This window comes from Monodon monoceros, unplaced genomic scaffold (assembly GCF_005190385.1).
Source record: "Monodon monoceros isolate NGI ecotype Baffin Bay Population unplaced genomic scaffold, NGI_Narwhal_1 Super_Scaffold_12, whole genome shotgun sequence".
Lineage (NCBI taxonomy): Eukaryota > Metazoa > Chordata > Mammalia > Artiodactyla > Monodontidae > Monodon > Monodon monoceros.
Window position 1 is genome coordinate 169,305,210 of NW_021703768.1, and position 22,197 is coordinate 169,327,406.

The following is a 22,197-nucleotide window of genomic DNA, read 5'->3' on the forward strand; positions in this document are numbered from 1 at the left end:
GGGGCGCGGGCGGGGGGCGCGGGCGCAGCGGCGGGGCGGGTGGCCGGGGGCGGGCGGGGGGCGGGCCGAGGCGCCCGGCACTTCCTGTCGCCGCCATTTTGTCAAGTGAGGAGGAGGAGGAGGAGGAGGAAGCGGCCGCCGCGGACTCCGCGGCGCGCCTGGCCCCGGTAAGTCCGGGCCCGGCGTAGTGGTCACAGGCGCCGCTGTCCCCGGCCGCAGTCCCCGGGGCGGGCTTGGCCCCGGCCCGGACGCTCACGTGGGGCGGGCCCAATGCGCTCCCTGGTGCTTTGGTCCTCTTGTCCAGGCTGGGGCAGCGCGCCCCCGCCCTCATTTCCTCATCTTCCGGGCTGTCGCCGGAGCTCTGCAGAGAACGGGGCTGGTCCCCCGGTGGAGGGAGAAGGCTGCCGCTGCACACCTGCCCGGAGACAGGCTCTTGGGGGCGGGAGCGGTGCACTGAGGGGCGAGCCTGGCCCCCTTTACCCACCCACTCCCGGCTTGGCAGCCCCTCACTGGGCGCTTTGTTTTGCTCGGTCGGTGCTTGCTGGCGTCCTTGCCAGGGTCTCGTCTATTTGCAGTCCTGTGCGTGGTGGTGGTATGGGGTGGGGATGTGGGGGAGTTGTGATTCAGCGAAATAAAATGACCCCCCTCCCTCCAAAATGGAAGTAACACAACTTCACTCGACTGAGATACTCCTAAGGCCCAGCCTTGGATGAAGATGGGAAATCCCACTTCGGTGTAGTGGGCAGTATAAATACTTCTGTTCAGGCCCGTGGATGAGTCATGTTCTTTTGCTGAGTGACTGACCTCTCTTTTAGTCAAGATCACGCATTGTCTTCTGAAGTGTTGTTTTTGTTTGTTTACTCATTTAATGTTTTGTGCAGCCTCGTGCGGTGTATGGTCTTGGCCCTTGGGTTACTTTCTGTATGTGTGCTGGATGCAAGAAGTGACCTCTTGGAGAAGTGAATGAGAATTGAAGTGTCTTTGCTTACCTTCGAGAGGGCTCTACCTGTTCGTGTTTACAGAAACCGTCTCAGTGTACCTCTAAGCCAGTGGCTCTTTGGTGCTGTAATAATGTTTGGGAGATTTTTATGAATGGGGCTGTCAGGTTCCTTAAATTGTTAGTTCTTGGAATTTAGTCCTTGGAGGTTGTAAAGAAAGCGATACCCAGGAGGATTTATGAATATGTTACCAGTTTCGAGAAGCTTTTGGATGGCACAGTCTATTTTATGACTTAGCCAGTAATATGATAAAACATTATTTTCGGTTTAATTTGGATAGGATTTATCTTTCCCCCAAGGCATTGTAGATAACTAACCCCTTCTCCCCCAAATTTTCAGCCTGGGGAAAATAAACCTCTCCGATGATTTCCCTCGACCAAATGGAGAAAAGCCTGATCTAAAACAGCGCATTGCTCCCCTGTTATCTGCCCTACCCCATAACCTTAGTAGGAAACAAAGTATCTAAGGGCTCAAGCTGTGGAGTGAGTTAGTCTCTTAAGATGGTTTTAGTTGGTCTTAACCTGAGGAGATGAGCCCACATGTGTGAATCTTGCTAGAATTCAGCCCTAGCCAATTGCTGAAGATAAGGAATTTTGCCTACAGGTGAAAGTTAGAACATGAAAGTGGCTGCATTTTAAGGATGGGTTGGCTGTTCTCAGGTGTCTATATGGTTACCTTCCCTTCCTGGGATAGAGATGAGAAAAAAAATTACCTAAGAATTGCAAGAGAATCATTGGCCACTTTGTAAAATTTCCACTAAATTATTGAATTGTTTACAGGAATTTAGACTTTGTTTCCAAAAGTTACCTTTTTGAGCCAGTTGTTGTGATCTTTGTACTAAGTTACACTTTTGCTTTTGGAGGTGGAGGGGATGCAGTATTTTCATGTTACACAATTCAGGTTATTGAATGACTTGAGATTTATGAATTCTGGAAGGAGATTGGAGGGTTATTTTTTTTTTAACTTATAGTAAAAACCATTTCGTATCAATGATTTGAAGACCCTGGGCTGTTAAATCTGCTCTGACAACCCGCTGTCCTCATCTGTAACAATTGTGTGGATGTGAAATGTTTCAAATTCTGATTTTGAATAAAATCGTAAAGTTGACACGTTTGTCTTTATGTTCCTGGCAGATCTATAAAAAGGAGAGAAAAGCTTGTTATTGAGAACAGTTTCAGTGTTTCTATTAATGTTTAATAAATCTTTGTGATTTTTAGTGTTTTGAAAAGACTGAACATTTGCAAGGTGAGAATTGTGGGGATTCTTTGGTGGTGCTGGCATTTTATTTAATTCATAAGACACGAGTTTGTAAAAAATAAGATTTCCTTAAATTATTATTATTTTTATTTTTACTAGACTGTAAGTTCTCTGAGGGCAGGGTTTTGTTTGCTTGGCTTTGTCTATTTTTATTCTCTAGTGTATCCTCAGCACCTTAGAAGAGCAGCTAAAATATTCCTTGAGTGAATAAACTGGAGAGATAATTTAGGAAGAATTTGACATGCCCATGATACCAAGTGCAAGTAATTCCTTTTAAATCAGTAAAATATTAACAGTGGGCATAATTGGTCAGTAGTGACTTACAGGAGACGTGAATTTTTGTTTTTATTTTATTTATTTATTTTTGGCTGAACTGGTTGCTGTGCGTGGGCATTCTCTAGTTGCGGCGAGCGGGGGCTACTCTTCATTGTGGTGCACGGGCTTCTCATTGCGGTGGCTTCTCTTGCGGAGCACGGGCTCTAGGCATGCAGGCTCAGTAGTTGTGGCTCGTGGGCTCTAGAGCACAGGCTCAGTAGTTGTGGTGCACGGGCTTAGTTGCTCCGCGGCATGTGGGATCTTCCCGGACCAGGGCTCGAACCCTTGTCGCCTGCATTGGCAGGCGGATTCTTAACCACTGTGCCACCAAGGAAGCCCGGGAGACGTAAATTTTAACTAAGGTAACGTTAAGGTCCCTAATTGCAGTAAACTTACTAATAGTCCAAGCAGCATGGCATGCAGTTGCTTCTGTGCACTGTCTGCTGTGTGTCTCCCACTTAGCAGTTTGAAATGTGGTGAGTGGGTTTGGGCTGTGGGTCAGTCCTGACCTGGGAAAAGTATTTTAAGAGGAAGTTGAAGTGGGTGATAAACAAGTATGCGTAGCATTTCTTAATGTGGATCTCATTTTGTCAGTAAAAAGGTTTTGTTTTTTTTTGTTTAAAAACATTGAGCCCTTTCTAATATTCTGATTTCATGTGATTGGCCAATCCATTGTAACACTTAGTTCCTGAGCTTCTACTATGTATAAGGGAAGACAAAAAGATATTTGCACAGTGATTTTCTGTGGTACATATATTCTTTCTTAACGTATTCATTCTCTCCAAATATTTATTGAATATACATTATGTTTTGAGTATTATACTAACATTGTAAAATCTTATCTTTTTGTTTTTAGTGTTTTTATAACAGGCTTATTGAGATATAATTCACAAATGATAGTTCACCAATTTAAAGCATACAAATCAGTGGTTTTTAGTATGTTCAGAATGGTGCAGCCACCACCACAACCAGTTTTAGAACATTTTCATCCCTCCAAAAAGAAATCCCTATTCATTAGCAGTCACATTCCATCCCCCCAATCCCTGGCAACCACCGATTTACACTCTGTCTCTATAAATTTGCCTATTCTGGATATTTCAGGGATCATATGATACATAACCTTTTGTGGCTGGCTCCTTTTACTTGGCATAATGTTTTTAAGGTTTGTGCTGTAGCATGAATCAGTACTTCATTTCTCTTATAACTAAGTAATATTCCATTGTGTGGATGGATATGTCACATTTTATTTATTCAGTTGATGGATATTTGGGTTTCCACTTTTTTGGGTATTGTGAATGGTGCTGCTATGAACATTCATGTACACATTTTTGTGTGGACATTTGTATTAATTCCTCTTGGATGGATATCTAGGAGTGGAATTGCTAGGTCATGGTACTTAACTTTTTGAGAATGCACAATGACTTTTTAACTGCAGTGATTTTTCTAGTACTTTGATGGAGGGGTTAAAAAAAAGCTTAATGGAATGTGGTGTAGCCATTTAAAAGAATGAGGAAATGGAAGTGCAGGGATGTCAGCATGTTGACATGTAGTACAGTCTGCACGGTTTGATCCCCATTTGGTTTTTTAAATTGTACATTGTTAGAGAACAGTTTGAAATGCTGGTGAGGCACAGAAAACAGTCTGGAAGATGCAACCCAAACTCGTACCATTGTTATAAAGGTTAATTTTAAAAACACTTAGGTTTTTTTTTTCCAGTCCAAGCAGGCTACAACTGATTAAACTTGATTAAACTGCATCCACATGTCCCAGCATAAATCATGGGATGTATTCCATTCTAAAGAAATAGATGGAGAGTGAGTCCAGTGTCAAAGATAGGGCAGAGCAGCCATCTGTCCTGTTCTTGACCAAATCCGGAGGGGGAATAGCACTGGTTGATCCACATCATTTGCAAAAGAGGTTTTATGGGATTTTCTCTTTAAACAAAAGTAGTGCACGGTCATTTTTTAAAATTTGGAAAATACAGTGTTAAGGTGATGTTAACTGTTAAAAATTGTTACCTAACCCCATTTTTGTGCCAGTTTTTTTTCTACATGAGTAACAAAATTGGATTGTGCTGTTATTTTTTCAAAAAATATTACACTGTGAACATTCCCAAAATACTCTATTTTAAATGGTTGCCTAAAATTCTATTACGTGAATGTACCATAATTTAATGCTGCCATTTTTGGACATGATTTTCAAGTTTTCTCTTTTTTTCATATCTAGAAATGGAATCACCAGACCAAAGGGTGTGCGTTTTTGGAAAGTTGATACAAATTAGTTTTCTAGAAAAGTCCCATGAACTTCCCTTTCTCCAATCTAAGCTTGACAGTGTCTTGTTTATAAGGGTGAGGTTTTTAACAGTTCCCCTCCACACACAAATAGTAACTGTTTAAAAACAAAATGTGGTTTTGAGTGTGTTCTGAAGCCTTCTGAGAAGCAGAAGTGTCTCTGAGATCTTGCTCTTTGACCTTTCTACGCTCTTTGACCTTTCTACTCTCCTGCCCAGAGTTGGACTTTGTTTCCTGAAATCAAGTCGCAGAATTCCTGACTCTGTGATAGAAGTCCAGTGTTACTTGAGTGCTCTGGGGAGGGCTTGAACAGCCTCTTGGCAGTCCAGTCCTGTCTCATTTTTGCTGCCCTGCTCCAAAGGCTGATACAACCAGTGTGGCACAGTTAGACCCCAGTTGGAATCCTGGCCCTCCTGCCTGCTGTGTGACCTTCGCCTGTCACTCAGCCTTCCCCAGACTTCATTTCTCCATCTTTAAGTTGAGGATAAAATGAGGCAGTGCTTTCTCAAGGTTAGCTACTTACTTGCTGTCATTATCCAGGGTGAAGAATAGAAGTGGGAAGAGGTAGCCAGGTATTACAAAGTAGAGCAGCTGAGGGTAGGAAGGTGGACCAGCTGACATGCCTGGAAACCATGTCACCGGGTGATATCAAGATCGGCCAGGTGCCTTTCAGATCCCCCTGTGTGTTGCGTCTTCCTTCAAGTGAGCTGTGAGTAGAGATCAATGGGGGAGGTGATATAAAGTAGGGGTTGGTTTTTCTAGGTGAGGATTTGTTTATCTGATAATGAGATTAAAAGTGGTGGTGGGCTTCCCTGGTGGCGCAGTGGTTGAGAGTCCGCCTGTCGATGCAGGGGACGCGGGTTCGTGACCTGGTCCGGGAAGATCTCGCATGGCGCGGAGCGGCTGGGCCCGTGAGCCATGGCCGCTGAGCCTGCGCGTCCGGAGCCTGTGCTCTGCGGTGTGAGAGGCCACAACGGTGAGAGGCCCGCGTACCGCAAAAAAAAAAAAAAAAAGTGGTGGTAATGGGATTAATGGAAATTCAGCAAGCTTTGGGGGTGCCCACCCTGGGATGTTGTTGGCTGCAGAGTTTGGAGAAATGATCCATCAGGGGAAGGTGGTCCAGTATATCCTCAGGCCTAAGGTGTAACTTAACTATTTTATTAAAACCTGGTTGTCTGAACAAAGGCAGCAGTCATTGGGAGTTGCTGATGGAGGAAGTTTTTGCGGAGCACAAGCGTAGCATCTCTCCATACCTTCCCTGCCTCTTTTGGCCCTAAATTAAATTGTGTTGACATCTGGATTTGTTGAAAGGATTCTGGTCTGCAGGAAGGTTTGTATCACAAGTCAGGGACTCCCTGGAAGGGAGGCAGGCAGTTGGTTGATGGGCCAGGAAAGTGGAGTGTCTGGCTGGGAGGCTGAGTTCTTGTTGGTGGACTTTGGGCCTGTTGACCAGAAGAACCAGTCGATGCCAGTCACCATTACTAGGGGCCATCAGTATCCAGGTCCATGTGGAATGCCTTTAGTTTGTGTTAAACTGTTAAATCTGAGCATTTAACTGCAAATTAAGAGTACCTAAATGAATATGCCATTTCTTCTTTTTGATCTGTGACATACTTACAAATAAAGGCTTTTTTAAGCTCACCCTAGGTGTAGGGTATTCTGTGATCTTTTCTTTGACAAGTGTTGGCCTGTTCTGCTCAATGTAGGAAGTTGCAGGACTCTGGGCTGTGGCTAGCAGAGTTGGTTGGGCTTGGGTGGAGCTGTGTACTGAGAACTGTGGAGTCCATGTCAGGGATCAGTCCAGGCCCACTCCCTTCTGGCCTTGACCTCAACCTCAGGCAAGTTACATAATCTCCCTAAACCTCAGTTTCCTCCTGTGTAAAATGGGATTTGTATGAATAAGCATTGATTGAGTAGACAACAGGTGGGGGTGTCTGGCCTCTGTGTTGTATTCAGATTGGGGGAAGGTAGGGGAGTATCTGACCTGTATTATATTCGATTGGTGAGAGGGTGCTTCTTTTGCTCTGCATAAAGGGTTTCTAGAATAGCCGTCCAGGCCTCACTTTGCCTGTGGTCACTTCTCTTGGCCTGGTGTCCCCTTAAGGCTGAAACTGCTTATTTGTTCCTAGTTGCTGTTATGCCAAGAGACACTGGTACACTGTGGAAGCAGTGCCAGGGAAAGGTGTTGGCTTGGTATTATGTAATTTCTAGAAGCAGGAATTAGTAATATCCGTGTCCTTGTGTGTGACTAACGTCCCCAGTTGTCCTATCCCAGGCAATAACATACACGCTTGCTGGCGAATTGGCTTTTGAGATTGTTTTATGTAAGTGAGATAAATTTGGGGATTTCACACTTGAAACATTTTCCGCTGTGTTTGAGGAAGCATACGTTTCAGGTGAGCAGATCGTTATTGTGAGGGTTGAAACAGGCAGACTGCATGGAGTGTGGAGCCTGCCAGTGCATGTTGTGTGTGTGCACATGCGTGTGTGTGCACACAAGAGGGAGAGAAGGAAGGAACTGGGCTGGACACATTGCATCTGCTGTGTACCTTCCTTGGACCAGTCGCATATCCTCTCAAGTCTCAGTTTCTCATGTGTAAAATGAGAGAATAGGTTTGGGCTCCAGAGAACTTTGACCACAATCTAGATTTTAAGAGAGAGTAATTATTATTTTATATCTGTGTTTTTCATACTCTGGGTAATGAACTGAATTTAGTAGGTTGCAGTCATTGTTTAAGGAGGGAGAAAAAGGAAATGTCAAAGGGTGTTACACATTCAAGGGTATTTCATAAAACCTTTGCTGTGATTTTATGTACTGTGTACATGACAAAATCTGTTTCTTATTGTGAATCTTGTCAGCCTAGTGTGAAATAACCTCATTTTAGATACCTCTCAATGGTAGCTGTGGGTACCCTGAAAACTTTTTTTTAAATTGTTTTGGTGGCCATTTTGCAATCTGTTCCTTCATCACTTGCGCAAGGGTGACTGTCCTGGATATGCTTTCTAGTAGCAAGTGAAGTGCATTGATCTTGTTTTTTGGCCGAGTTGGGTCTTCGTTGCTGCACGTGGGCTTTCTCTAGTTGCGGCGAGGGGGGGCTACTCTTCGTTGGCGGTGTGTGGGCTTCTCATTGTGGTGGCTTCTCTTGTTGCAGAGCATGGGTTCTAGGGTGCGCGGGCTTCAGTAGTTGTGACTTGCGGGCTCTAGAGCTCAGGCTCAGTAGCTGTGGCCCACGGGCTTAGTTGCTCTGTGGCATGTGGGATCTTCCCGGACCAGGGATCGAACCCGTGTCCCCTGAATTGGCAGGCAGATTTTCAACCACTGCACCACCAGGGAAGTCCTCCATTGATCTTCACTTTCTTTTCTTTCTTGTACTCTGCTTGCTAGAAGCTCTTTGGAGGGTAGAGTGGGATGGGGAAGTTGAGGAAGCATGTAGTGGTGAAGGTTGTCAGTAGTTCGTAACAAGCAAAACAAGAAGTATGTGAAGAGTATTTTGTGTGTGTATGTGTAAGGCAAGTTACTTGTCTTTTATTCTCAGATAGTGTCTTCCCAAGTTTTTAGTGAAGATGTCAGTTTTAAAGGAAATGGCTGTATTGGTTAGGTCTCTCCGGTGAAAATACCAGGCATAAAACAGGTTGAAATGAAAGGGAATTTGTTGGTTGATGTGATAAGTCTGGAGTGGGCCTTGGGCACAGCTGAATTCAGGGGCTCAAATAGGGACATCAGAGCTGTTCTTTATCTCTGATATCCTGACCTCAAGGTCAAGAGTGATTCTTCCCCAGTAGTGCTCTCTAATGACGGAAGACTCTGGCTTGGGTCATTGCCCATCCCTGACCACGTGCAGAGTGGGAATGCCGAACCACCTCGCCTCAAACGTGACACGTTTATCCCATCTCTGCCCTCCACTTGCTCACCTCAAGTGGTAGCCCCCAGCAGCATCTTGCTCACCATTATGAGTCATTCTAGATGGGATAATTTTTGTCAAACTGTCTATAGTTTACACTAGAAGTCAAGTGTATCCCCTAACTTGAAGCAAGTTTTGGATGGCTGAAAGGGAAGCTAATTTACCATACTTGGTCATAAACCAGAATTAGGTGAAATCAGCTTAGAATGAGTTACCCAAGAAAAAGGATAGAGTGAAGATGGTCAAGGATGTGTGTATTCCAAATCTTTGATAGAGGATTAAATGAACGACATGGTTTATTCCAGGTTCCAGGTACAGTGGGAGTTGCTGTGGGGGCTCTGGGAGGAGTCAAGCCAAGTCTCAATAGTCTCTTGAGTGGGCAAGAGGACTCCAGCCACTGGTGATAGAGCCCAGTTTGGCCAGAAAGACAGCCCTCAGGAAGCACAGGGGTGAGATGGGCTTAGATCACAGAATGAAGCGCAGGGGAAGACTGGGTTAAGAGACCAGGTAGATAAACATCGGCAAACGCTTGCATGAATGAACTTGTTATGGAGAACATTTCAGTGGACTGGATTCATCTTCATCCACACAAAAAGTCATTTGTAAAGCTGTTTCTGTACTTAAGTTCTTGTAAAGTCTGCTGCTTGGCATTCCTCTAGTATTACAGAAAGCTTACTCAGATTTCCATAATCAAAAACAAGTGTTAAACATTGCTAGAGTAATCATTTTCCTGCAGTTCTTGCTCTTGGATTTATTCAGTTCTTTAAGGGGCTCAAAATAATTGAGGGTCCAGTGGCCAAGGATAGACCAGCCCTACTTTTCACTACAGCATCAGTTTTTTTGCTTTTAATTTATTTATTTGGCAGCATTGGGTCTTTGTTGTGGTGTGCGGGCTCTTTGTTGCAGCGCGCAGGCTTCTCTCTAGTTGTGGCGGCAGGCTCCAGAGCGCGCAGGCTCAGTACTTGCGGCGTGCGGGCTTAGTTGCCCCGCAGCATGTGGGATCTTAGTTCCCCAACCAGGGATCAAACCCGCATCTCCTGCATTGGAAGGCGGATTCTTAACCACTGGACGGACCACCAGGGAAGTCCCTAGAGCATCAGTTCTTAACTTGAGGGGAGGTTGGAGGTCCCTTTGAGAATGTGACAGATAGCACTGTGGATCCTTCTTCCAGAAAAATGCATATGTGCGAATGTTGAACAGTTTGGGGGCAGGGGCAGTTCTCAGAACCCTAAAGCCCATTCAGGGAGCATGTACTAAAATGAATTTCTTGGATTTTACTTTGAGAATGAATAATTATGTTAATTAAAAGACTCTTGATGGTTTTGAAGACTTTCTTTTTTGCATGCATCCTGCTTTTGCAGGCATTTGCAAATTTATGACTGTAGGAAACTGTGTGGAGCACCCTTTTTGGTTTGTCCTTGTGAAAATCCTCCAGAGATTTTTACAGAGCTGTCGAGTAACCAGTGTCAGCTGTGGTACACATCTGTCCAGGGGCCCTCTGCGCCCTTCTTTTTCAGCTTGTTCTCTTTCTTGGAGATGAATGTCAGAATGTGCCAGAATGGGCTTATTGCAGCGGCTGCAGATGAAGGAAGGTTTTTGTTCTGGGACTCTTCACTGAAGCTGTTTGTGCTGTTCATAAAACCATCTCCAGGATTTGTTGTTGGCCTGGAGCCTTTGCTGCAGAAGGTAATCCAATGGGTCGCTAGCCAGCCTGATGATTTCATGGTGTTGGATGTGGGTAGACTTAGAAAGATTCATGGCTATGGTCCTTTATGTGGCTTAGCGCCTGCTGTCAGCTGCAGCACCCTTTATTCCATGCATGCACTTGAACCTGCAGACTGAGGGAGATAGAGCTTGTGGGATGAGAAAGTACCATTCTTTAGTGTGATATGTTTATGCTTAGGGATATGAACATGCTACACAGGTGGTGTGCATGGTGCCACTCTGCTCTCCTTTCCCAAATCCTTGTCTGGTAGAAGGAATGGGAAATCCAGTATCGTAAACTTGAATAATTCATACTTTGTAATTGGGGCAGAGTTGTCAAAGGATGGAAAAGAACTTGTGTTACTTCTAAGAATAGGGCATATTGTTTGAAAAATTGAACCGAGTAAACTTCAAAGATCTTACTGGTTTTATTCAATGATTCATGAATGGGGCAGCATCCCATTTAGCAGATGGGAAGGAGCGCCCAAGGAGCTGCACAAACGAAAGACTTAGTAACAGAGAGCAGGATGAGGGAAATTATACTATCAAAAAACAGATTGCTTGTGGCAAGGTCACTTTCTTTTTAGGGATGTTAGGGGTCTGTCAGGCAGATTACCTCAGTAGTGCTGACCAGGTGATTCCCGATTGACTGGTTTAAGATTCCATTTTGGGAGAGCCGAAACTAAGTTGTGGTTTGTGGACATGGGGCTTAGCATAGGAGACACCATTTTGGGCCTGTTGTCCTCTTTTTAACAATATTAAAATCCCTTTGCTTTCCCCTAATTTCTAAAGTTTGAAGATAGACTTGTATATGCTGATGGATATTTCCCCTTTTCATTTTCTGTTGATCTTGGCTTTAATTAATCCCATTGCTCTGCTCAGTTGAATTACAGTCTTACTGTACAGCCATGGCTTTGTTACTTAAGCAGTTTTCCCTTTCTGTTCTGTAATTAAATAAACACATAGCCTATATGAAAGAGTTTTGTAAGAGGTGGTACCATCCATGTGTAGGTTGTTTTCGTTTATAATCTTCATTTAAAATTCTTACCTCTGAAGTGCTTTTAGTTATAAAAAGCTGCTAAGTAATGAAGTTTGTGTATATGCGTCTCTGTTTTCCTTTTGACGCCAGGAAACAATTGAGCTCACAGATTGGTTGTCTGGAGATAACACCACCTTCATGTTCATCTGTTTCAAGATAATAACTCACATATATTTGTAATGCCAGGAATGCAGTTTGGAGTTACCAGAGTTGGAGCTGACAGGCCCATAGCTTAGCTTGCCTGTCCTCTGTGTCATTTCTCAGGACATCTATGGGCCTTTTTGTTCTGGGAACCCATTTGAGTACCCTTCCCTTGCACTTGTGAGAGCTGGGTACCCTCCCTGTCCTATGGCTCTTTCAAACCCCTCCCACCCCCTAATTGTTCATCTTGAGACAATAGTTATCTTTGATCATTGATTTTGTGAAAAGGTTCAGGGCTTTTAGCAAATAGTTGCCTGTGAATAGACTTCCCTTCAAAGGGTAGAACTACCTTTTCTGAATAAGCCTTTTTTTCTGTTTCTTCTTGCTTGCCTATTCTGAAATGGTAAATTTGAACAGGAGTCACCCTGCTTGGTTTGGGTCAGCCTTAATGTATGGAGCTGCAATGTGGGTCACTTCTCTTTCTCCACTGTATTCCCCTCCACAGACTGGGGAGCTTGTGCATCCATTTATGATCAGTCCATTTTAGTGAATATTTGAGTGATTACTGTGTGCCAGGTGCTGGATTTCTAAGACTCTGTATTCCTTAAAGTCCTCAGAAAATGGGTACTGGTATCATCTGCGTTTTGCAGGTAAGGAATTTGACACCCAGAGAGCTCAGTCACTTGGGTGGGGTTGCTGGTAAGTGGCAAGGCCTGTTTCTAGAGCCCAGGTGTTCATGATTTCTGTTCTACAGCAGAAGAGAGGAAGGAATCCACCTCATGCAGATGGTTGGGATGGTACATAATGAGAACAAGGCAGACCTAGGAAGTGCTTTCTGAGAGGTACAGTTCAGGCAGTCAGAAAAGGAAGAGACTATCCAGCTGTGAGTATAGGAAAAGAACTGATGTTTAGGCTCATCCATCTGTGAGGACAGCCGAGGCCTGGACAGAAACCTGGATAGTTCTGCAAGCAAACACCTGTTCTTTGGAGGCAGGCCATGCCCTTGGTCCAAAAGATCGGGGGTTATTAAAAAAAAAAAACTCACCAGGGCAGAGAATGGTCAGAGGAGGGTCGTTACTTTGGTTGGGCAGATCTTTTCATCCAGGATTCTGTGCCACTCTCCTGAAGAGTCTCATGAAGAAATTCACACATGTGGAATTAAACCTCGCCTTTAAAAGGTTTCCACCAGAGCGCCAAAATGCCTTGATTTGGTTTCACCTCCATTTTCCCCTTGATACTCCAGTGAAAGTATATGAGAGGGAGTTTGGGGGAGTAGTAAGCTGGAGTGTCATCTTTAGCCCAGGCGCCCCACCCAGGCTTGTTAACTCAGGGATGTGAACTGGATGATCTCTTAGGATTTTGGTGAGCCTCGCAGTCTCTAAGCGCTACTTTATTGTAGGGTGAAATTGAGTTCCAGCTCTTGGGTGCTTATTTTCCCACATAGGGACCCTTATTTAAAAGGAATTTCCTGCCTGAAGCAGACATGCTGAATTGGATGTTTCCATCAGTGTGTGTGCGTGGGACTTCTTAAGAAATCAGGTGCTGTGCTGTATTCTGCGTGCACAGTAACGATTCAGTGGTGAGTAAAGGTGTTCGCCATGTCTGTGCCATGTATGATTAAAACGACTGGGGGCGGGGTGTGACAGGTGTTTTAGAGACCTTAATATCTCCAGTGGTGAGCAGCAACCCAGTGGTAGAAAGGTGGTAATTCATTTAACAAGTGTGCCCTGAAGGAATAGGTTTTCATTTTACTTTTTTTTTTTTTTGCGGTATGCGGGCCTCTCACTGTTGTGGCCTCTCCCGTTGCTGAGCGCAGGCTCAGCGGCCATGGCTCACGGGCCTAGCCGCTCCGCGGCACGTGGGATCTTCCCGGACCGCGGCATGAACCCGTGTCCCCTGCATCGGCAGGCAGACTCTCAAGCACTGCGCCACCAGGGAAGCCCCTCATTTTACTTTTAAAACTTTTCTTGACTTTATAAAATGACAAATGATCTCATTGAATAAGGGTTTGGTTCTGAGTAGCTGTGATAAGAATTCAGTCAAGAGAAAATCTTCTTGCTATAGCATTCTTCTGCATGCTTGCATGCATCCAAGAGGTGTGCAAGTGTCTTAAGTAAGTGCCCGGAAGTGGGATTACTAGGCCATGGGGGATGCCTTAATGCCAAATTGCTGTAAAAAAACAGTTGCATCTGTTTACCTTCCCACATCTGAAAATGTTGAGCCATATTTTCACCAAAATTGACATTAACAGACTTCTTATATTTGCACATTAACGTGGTTGAGCATCTTCTTGTGTTTATTGTACTTGTTTGAAATACTTGTTTCTGACTTTTGTCATTTTCCTTTAGCTTATCTTTTTAAATTGATTTGCAGCCTTTTTTTTTTTTTAATATCCTCAAGGTTTTTAAATTTATTTTGGCTCCGTTGGGTCTTCATTGCTGCGTGCAGGCTTTCTCTACTTGCGGAGAGTGGGCTTCTCATTGTGGTGATTTCTCTTGTTGTGGAGCACGGGCTCTAGGCACACGGGCTTCAGTAGTTGTGGTGCACAGGCTTGTAGTTGTGGCTCACGGGCTCTAGAGCACAGGCTCAGTAGTTGTGGCGCACAGACTTAGTTGCTTCATGGCATGTGGGATCTTCCCGGACCAGGGGTCCAACCCGTGTCCCCTGCATTGGCAGGCGGATTCTTAACGACTGCGCCACCAGGGAAGTCCCTGCAGCTGTTCTTTATAAAGTCTGAGCACCAGATCTTTGTGGCTAGTACATTTTACAAATATTTCCCCCTAGTTTGGTGTCAACACCACCACCACCACCACCACACATACTTCTGTATTATCTTTTGACAAACAGAAAATCTTAATTTTAACATAGATGAATTTATGACTCTGTTTTACAGTTTGTGAGAACACTACCTGAAATCAAATATTCTGTTTTATCTTTTAAAAGTTGTAGAGTTTTGCCTTTCAAATGTATGCCCTTCATCCATCAGGAAATGATTTTTGGGTACAGGGTGAGGAGTCATGCAGCCTCTGAATCCCTTGCTGGCTTTGTGACCTCATATAAATGACTGATTTCTTCTGCATCAGTGTCCTCAGCTACAAAATGAGATCCTGATCTCTGCTGTGTGCAAGGTTCTTGTGAGGTCGGAATACAGCATCCCAGCACACTGAGCCCCAAGCCTCAGTAGGCATTCAGTAATTTCCTCCTTGTTCTGAGTCCAACTGCATTCCCTAAGCATGTGGACACTCGGGGGAAGTTGGCACTTAACCCAGAAAGTTGTTGCTAGTACATTGCCTGCCAACTGCTACAGCCATCGCGGCCAGGCTGGGTTTGACTGCTCAGCAAATCTTCTGGCAGGGCACTGGCGGCTTGGAGAATGTTCAGCTGTGTGCAAACTTGCCTGGTGCAGGCAGGTGCTCAGTCTTAGAGATGATTAGTGCAAATCTGATGCATTGTAGAAATAAATGACTGCTTCCTAACTCCAGTTAAAAAGTTGAGTCTGGACACTCTTCTAACCAGGAGCTTTGGGCCTTGAAAGGAGCTTGTTTAGTGACCACCAGTGACCACATGTGCAGACACACGGTGTGCATTCCTGTGAGCAAACAAACAGAAGGCTGGGGATCTGGTGATGTTTGGCATTTGTGTCACAGTGTGCATTTTCCGATTGATTCATGGAGAGATAGAATGGGCTGGGATTGTGTGGTGTGGTACAGTAGGGATGCCCATGATTAGAGACACTTTGCATTTCCCTCTGGAGGAGCGTAATGACCATGAAGGATGGGTGGACATTTTTGCATGTGCTCTAGGAGATCAGATGTCAGAGTGAGGAGACTGAAGGGCATAGACTTCAAGCATTGCTCATCGAGTGTGTTGCGGTGTATATTCCCCTAGAGCCTTTTCCAGTTTCACTCTCCAATGTTCTTGCTTCCATTTTGATCAGGGGCTTCGTCATACACCTTTCATGGAGGGGACCACTGAGCTGGGCATGTATTAATTCAGCCATCAAACATTTGTTGATCCCTCTCAACCCTGTAATGTCCACATTTGGAAAAACCAGAAATGTCCCAATGTAAGACAGCTGGGGAGTTGTAAGCTTTGGCCTTTTGTGATGGGTAGTGGCTGTCATGTCACAGTTAGAGGTGACAGATAGGATCTATACACATGTCCCATCAACACCAGAACATAGTATGAGGGGAATATTGATTGTAAGTAACCCTGTGAGTTTACACATGTGGAAATAGGTGTTGTGCTGCAGGGTGACCTTTCCCCTACTTGTGGCTTTGTTACATTTTATTGTAGTGACAGCTAAATGTTTTAATCAAGAGATCTCAGTCTACAGGCAGTATTGGCTTGTTTGCTTATTGCTGCTTGTTCCCTCTGAACCCAAAGGTGTTCTGTTGTCAGGGCCAGTAGGGAGTTGTTTGGTTCTCTAGCACTTGTTGCCTAGGAGTCCCCCTCCCAGCCCTGCAGCAGCAAATATCTTTACTAGTTTTGAGATTTAACCAAAACTGTAAAATCGGGCCAAGGTCCTCTAGGAAACATTTAGTATGAAAAATTATTCTACACAGTAGTGTTCTATCAGGGTAAGTTAATTTTCTCAAAAGATTAATGAACTGTCTTAAACACTCTTCAATAGCTGGGTATCAACTTTCCCCCTACTCTGAGCTAGGAGTAGCCCCACTTCCCTAACTGATGTGAGCGCAGGAAATGTTTCGGTTGTGCAGCCTACAAGGTTTTTCGTTTGTTTTTTTTTTTGTTTTTGGCTGCGTTGGGTCTTCATTGCTGTGCGCGGGCTTTCTCTAGTTGCGGCGAGTGGGGGCTACTCTTCGTTGTGGTGCGCGGGCTTCTCACTGCGGTGGCTTTTCTTGTTGCGGAGCACGGGCTCTAGGCACGTGGGCTTCAGTAGCGGCACGTGGGCTCAATAGTTGTGGCACACGGGGTTAGTTGCTCGTCGGCAAGTGGGATCTTCCCGGACCAGGGCTCGAACCCATGTCCTTTGCATTGGCAGGCGGATTCTTAACCACTGAGCCACCAGGGAAGCCCAAGGATTTTTTTATTACTCCTTTAAGATTGTTAGTTTCGCTGCTTTGCTGTCTTAAATGTAAACCACAAGTCACAGAACCCATTCTTTACCTTGAATTTTCCTTTCAGAAAAGCAATTTATAACATGTAGTTGTTCAGCAGTGCTCCAGTAGCTGCTCTCATCTTGGAGGAGTTTCCAGTCTGCACAAGGTGGATGGATCATTCCAGAAAGTAGAGTAGTTTGGGTCTTTCTCAATACCTCTCCCACCCCCACTCCCACCCCCAAAAAAGCTGTGATTGAACAACATTAGGCACTTCACATAAGGCGGGCACTATATGTAAGCCTGCTGATCCTTGGGACTATCCTGAGGATGGGCCCTGTTAACTACTCCCTTTCACAGATGAGGAATCACAAGTCTAATGACGATGTCTGTTGCTACAAGTCTCTCAGGTTAGTTCTGGAAGTTGAGGTTCAGACCAGGCTGCTTTTGTTCTTAACCTGTGGGTCTGTCTCCACCTTCCCTGCACAGCAGCAGGTCTGAAGTAGGTGGGGCCCAGACATGGTTTATTTGTTTATTCATTTTCTTAAGTTTATATGCCATAAAATTCATTCTGAAAAATGCATCACTGGCAGTCAAGATACAGAATATTTCCAATATTCCCCCAAATTGTTTTGTGCCTCTTTGTAGTCAGCCCCTCCTCCTATGCCCAGCTCTACACATGAGTGTTTAAAATAAGATCCCCAAGCAATTCTCTGTGCAGCCGGAGATGAGAGCCACCACTTTATGAGCTCTCTCCAGAGCAGCAATTATGTCATGTTTTTTGCTTGTGAGCCTTGGTGGGTAAGACGCAGAAGCAGGTGGCCACTGCTGTAAGGACAGATAGCACTGGAATGTTGGGCCTTGCTCCTGAGTGGTAGTTGCTTGGTGGCAGCCTGTTGCTGCAGCCTTGCTCTGGGGAGGAAGGAGGAAGCACGAACGTTATGCCACAGAGTACACTCATGCTGGGAGCCATGGAAATATGTCCCTGTTCTGTGTGCCTCTATATCTGTCCATATTGGGAGTTCTGCCTGAGGCTAGGGCATCTATTGCTGGGGAATCAAAGTAAACCGCTTCTTAGCTGGGATTGGCCATAGCTTGGATGCCCCATCCCCATGTCCCTTCATCCTATTCCCTACTTCCACCAGGGGACTGTTGAGTTAGTTACTGTGCCTACGGAGCAAGTAGATCATTGTGAAAGAATTGTGTGAAAATTGCAGAGTTCTCTAAGGGGAGGATTCTTTTTTCAGTGGGGAGGAGAGGTGCTCTGCCCATTCATGCATAATAATCACCTTATAAAATTCTGGGTCCTTCTGCTGTGAGATAGTCACATGGGTCACAAGTGTAGGCAAGCAGTGCCTGGCCAGAGCCTCGGGCATTCAGGTGGGCAGCAGTGGTAGCTGAGCATGTTTGCGTCCCAAATGTCTGTGTCTACAAGTGTTTGTAGTGCCCTGAGATTAAGGAACAGCTCTGTGCCAACAGAAGAGGGCTCTTGCGATGTGCTTGAGGCATGACCCATAAAAGTGACAGCATGATGTGTCTGCAGTTTAGTTTAGTTCCCAAATGCTGGAATCCCAGGAAATAGCCTGAACTGCTTAAGGATCTCTCAGTGTGGGGCCTATTTTCTTTTTCTTTTTTTTTTTTTTTTTTTTTTGCGGTACGCGGGCCTCTCACTGTTGTGGCCTCTCCCGTTGCGGAGCACAGGCTCCGGATGCGCAGGCTCAGCAGCCATGGCTCACGGGCCCAGCCGCTCCGCGGCATGTGGGATCTTCCCAGACCGGGGCACGAACCTGTGTCCCCTGTATCGGCAGGCGGACTCTCAACCACTGCACCACCAGGGAAGCCCGGGCCTATTTTCTTTCTCTAGGCCTTGGGTGGAGTTGGATTCATTGCGTATTTTACTAGGGATAAATGATTTGGTGTTCTGTCTATTAAGCGGATTTTCTGGTTGTAGGAAGTAGATTGTTATAATTTTGGTTTAGTTCACAAGTGTTAGGGAAGCTGTAGAGAAGTACAGTTTCCTCCCTTTTTCAAGGGTGGAGTGAAGAGAGGAATCATCAGTGTGACCACAAGCTTTTTACATTAAGAATTCAAGGAAAGGGACTTCCCTGGTGGTGCAGTGGTTAAGACTTCGCGCTTCCATTGCAGGGGGCGTGGGTTCAGTCCCTGGTCAGGGAACTAAGATCCCAAATGCTGCCCAGCACAGTCAAAAAAAAAAAAAAAAAGATGCAAGGGAAGCATTTTTTGATTCTTCTCTTGACAGCCATTCAAGTTAACCACAACCTTAGGCAAGATTCAGGCAAAAAGAAACCAAGTATTCCAGCAGTGCTTACAGTAAATATTTCCGTTTGTGGAATTTTACCCATGTTTGTGTGTTTTGCAGAGCCCACCAATAAACTGCTGCTTAATAATGAAGTCCTAATTGGGTTGTGAGTCTTTGGGCCTGCGCTGTGCTCCATTGCCTGCATAGAACAGGCACACAGGAACCTTTATCACAGTTGTTAGCGGCTGCATGACCTGGTGTCTGGCCGCCTGTTGTGTTGTGGCTCCTAGTGGTTCTCCCAGTTGGGGACATTGCTGGTTGTAACAACATCCTGTTATGCTTCACCTTCACCTCGAAGATGAGATTGCAAAAATGCCTGAGATTGGGAATGAGGACATGCAGTCATCACCTCTTCCTCTCTGCTGCTGGGAGCCCAGGGTGTTTGCTTTATGGGCTGGGCCCTTATATGCTGCTGTTTCCATTTTCGATTTCCAAGTGAACCAGTTGCTTTCTGCTTTTTTTTTTAAGTTTTTTTTTTTTTTTGATGTGGACCATTTTTTTGAAGTATTGAATTTGTTACAATATTGCTTCTGTTTTGTTTTGGTTTTTTGGCCGCAAGGCATGTGGGATCTTAGCTTCCTGACCAGGGATCGAACCAGTACCCCCTGTATTGGAAGGCGAAGTCCTAACCACTGGACCACCAGGGACGTCCCTGCTTTCTGCCTCTTACATCCCCTGTAACCCCTGAGGGCCAGCCTCAGACAAGAGGAAATGAGGACTCTTCTAGTTGGAGCCTACATCTGTATTCCCTTTGTCAGCAAGTGGGGCATCTCCCACCAGACCTGAGCCCCTTACAAAGGTAGATCCAAAAGCAGATGAAATGTCAACAAATTCTGAAAGAGACCTCTTAATTATGCAAACTGAATGTTCCTTGTACTTGTCCAGTAGACAAAACAAAGGAAGGTGTGGGAGTGTGTCAGGCTTTGATGAGTAGAAGACTTGAGAAGCAACTGAAGCCACCCAAGGCGATTTACAAACTTTGTGAAGATAGGTCTGGAGACTCTAAATGCTTCTGTGTCTTGTTTGTGTATTGCTTGTTTGTGAAGATGAGGGAGTAACATATTCCACTTGATGTTTTCTTAGAGACAGAAAAGAGAAAAAGCACTCAGTAAATTTAGATCTGTAAGGGAACAGCTTGGGAAGACCTTGCAGTTTGTGTGGCTTGGTCAGCAGGAGGATGGCAGGACTCCCTGGCCTGACATTTGTAGGTGCCATAATAGCAATGATGCCAGTCCTGGTTGCCATGTTGTGTCTTTTGTGAAGATTGTGAGACTGTAACTGAGGGCTGCTCCTGTTTCACAACTTGTGATTACCTATTTGTGGGAGGGGAAGGAACTTTTGTTTTTAATGGTTTGCTTGAAGCTGTGCTGACTGCTTTTTTCTACTTTCTTTTTAGTTCTCACAAAAACACAAGTAGATATGACAAAATCCCAATAGAAGAAGGGCGTCAGGCTAAGGTGCCTGCCTAAGGTCACATGAGCAGGATCTGAACCAAGGTCTTACTGACTCTGAAGTCAGTCTTTCACCTGAGGGGTCACTCCCCATCAGAGACCACTCCCCCAGGAAGGGGAGGCAAAGGGGGTTATGTGCTTAGATAACCAGATTAGAGGGGCCTCTGTCAACACATTTCCTTTGTTAAGGGGATTGTCAGAGGATTGAGAGTAAGTTGGTTTGTCTCCCTTTAGGCCTCTGGATTTCCCAAACTCAAATTTAGAGCTCTGCCCTTGGGTTGAGTGCTGCTTCAGAAGCTCAGTGTGGTTTAGGAGATCAATACACTGCACATTGTGGTGCCACCTCAATGATCCACCCCCTACACTGATCCTCTTGGTTCCCTGTTCACTTTAGCAGCCATGTCATACTCTCTGCATTACTACTGTCTGAAGTCACACTGGCTCGTCTGCAGGCATCCTGCCATCTCTCTCTGGGGTTGGGAGGCCTCTGTCCCAGGCTTTGGACTTTGCATGGCTGGTATCCATGGTTTGTTTCTGGCTTTATTCAAACGTTTATTGAGACCTTTCAGCCTGCCAAGCACTGACTTGATGCTGTCCATAGCAGTACGAACTTGAAGGGGAACAAACATGATCACAGTTCAGTGTATGCTGTGGTTGTAATTTCCAGTTGTTCATTACTGGTATATAGGAAAGCAGTTGACTTTCATATATTAATTCTGTATCCTACAACCTTGCTGTAATTGCTGCTTAGTTCCAGGTGGTTTTTTTGGTTGATTCTCTGGGGTTCTCTATATAGACAGTCATGTAATCTGCCAATAAAGACAGTCTTATTTCTTCCCAATCTGTATTCTTTTCATTTCCTTTTTTTAATGTATTAGTTAGGACTTCCAGCACGATGTTAGAGGAGTGGTGAGAAAGGACATCCTTGCCTTGGTCCAGATCTTAAGGAGAAAGTGTCTAGTTTCTCAGTATTAAGTAGATCCTGTGATTATGATAAGACAAAAACTGGCCACAAGAACTCTTGGGAAGGCCACCTATGGCACACTTGGTGTGGGAAGGGGATGGGGACTCAATGAAGGCTTCTTGAAGGAGAGTGGTTTGCCAGGATGGGGAGCTGTGGAGAACAGGGCATTTCAGACAGGGAAGACCTAGTATATTCAAAGGAAGAAATCAAGTGTGTCAGAATGGTACATGTGTGAGCAACAACAAGCATCTTTTTGAGAAAGATGGGGAACCTGGCTAGAATCCTTGGACTCCTATCATGTGCCCAGTGCTCTGAGGTGCCAGGGACACATTCTATGTAGACACCAGAATATGGCACCCCCAGGCTGCAGTAGGAGTTTGGATGCGGTGCAGCTTCCTTTAGCAAGCTGGTTCTCTGGAATGGGCAGGCTCTACCAAGGTTCAGCTTCAACTGTATGGCTTGTTCCCTGGGCCACTGTCCCTGTTCGTGGCACCTCCAATTGGTACCTGATTTGGAAATTCTAAGGAAGATGAAGTATTATGGTGTTGAGTGCTGAGGCAATGGGGGAAACAATCATAGTCGAAGAATGGTTTTATCTTTTCTCTTTTTGAAAGTAGATGTGTTAGTTCTTTGTTCTCTGAATGGCCTGTGGGGTCTGGGACAGCCTGCCCCACTATTCACTATCCTTGACTGCTTTGCCACTTCACCACACAGGGCCCAAACTCCAGGCCTCACCCCACACTGTCTGCATCCTG

General features: G+C 45.1%; 1 protein-coding gene across 2 annotated transcripts in view; it reads left to right on the top strand.

Moving 5' to 3' along the window:
* Window positions 1–22,197, top strand: part of BRD4 (bromodomain containing 4) — an 81,444-nt gene that overhangs the window by 908 nt on the left and 58,339 nt on the right. Inside the window, exon 1 of one of the 2 annotated variants that reach the window (XM_029216754.1) lies at window positions 153–167. The exons of the other annotated variant lie outside the window; for it this stretch is intronic. The gene's annotated coding sequence lies outside the window, so the exon portion shown is untranslated. Of the gene's footprint in view, window positions 1–152; window positions 168–22,197 lie in introns of those variants that run through there. 2 annotated transcript variants of the gene reach the window in all.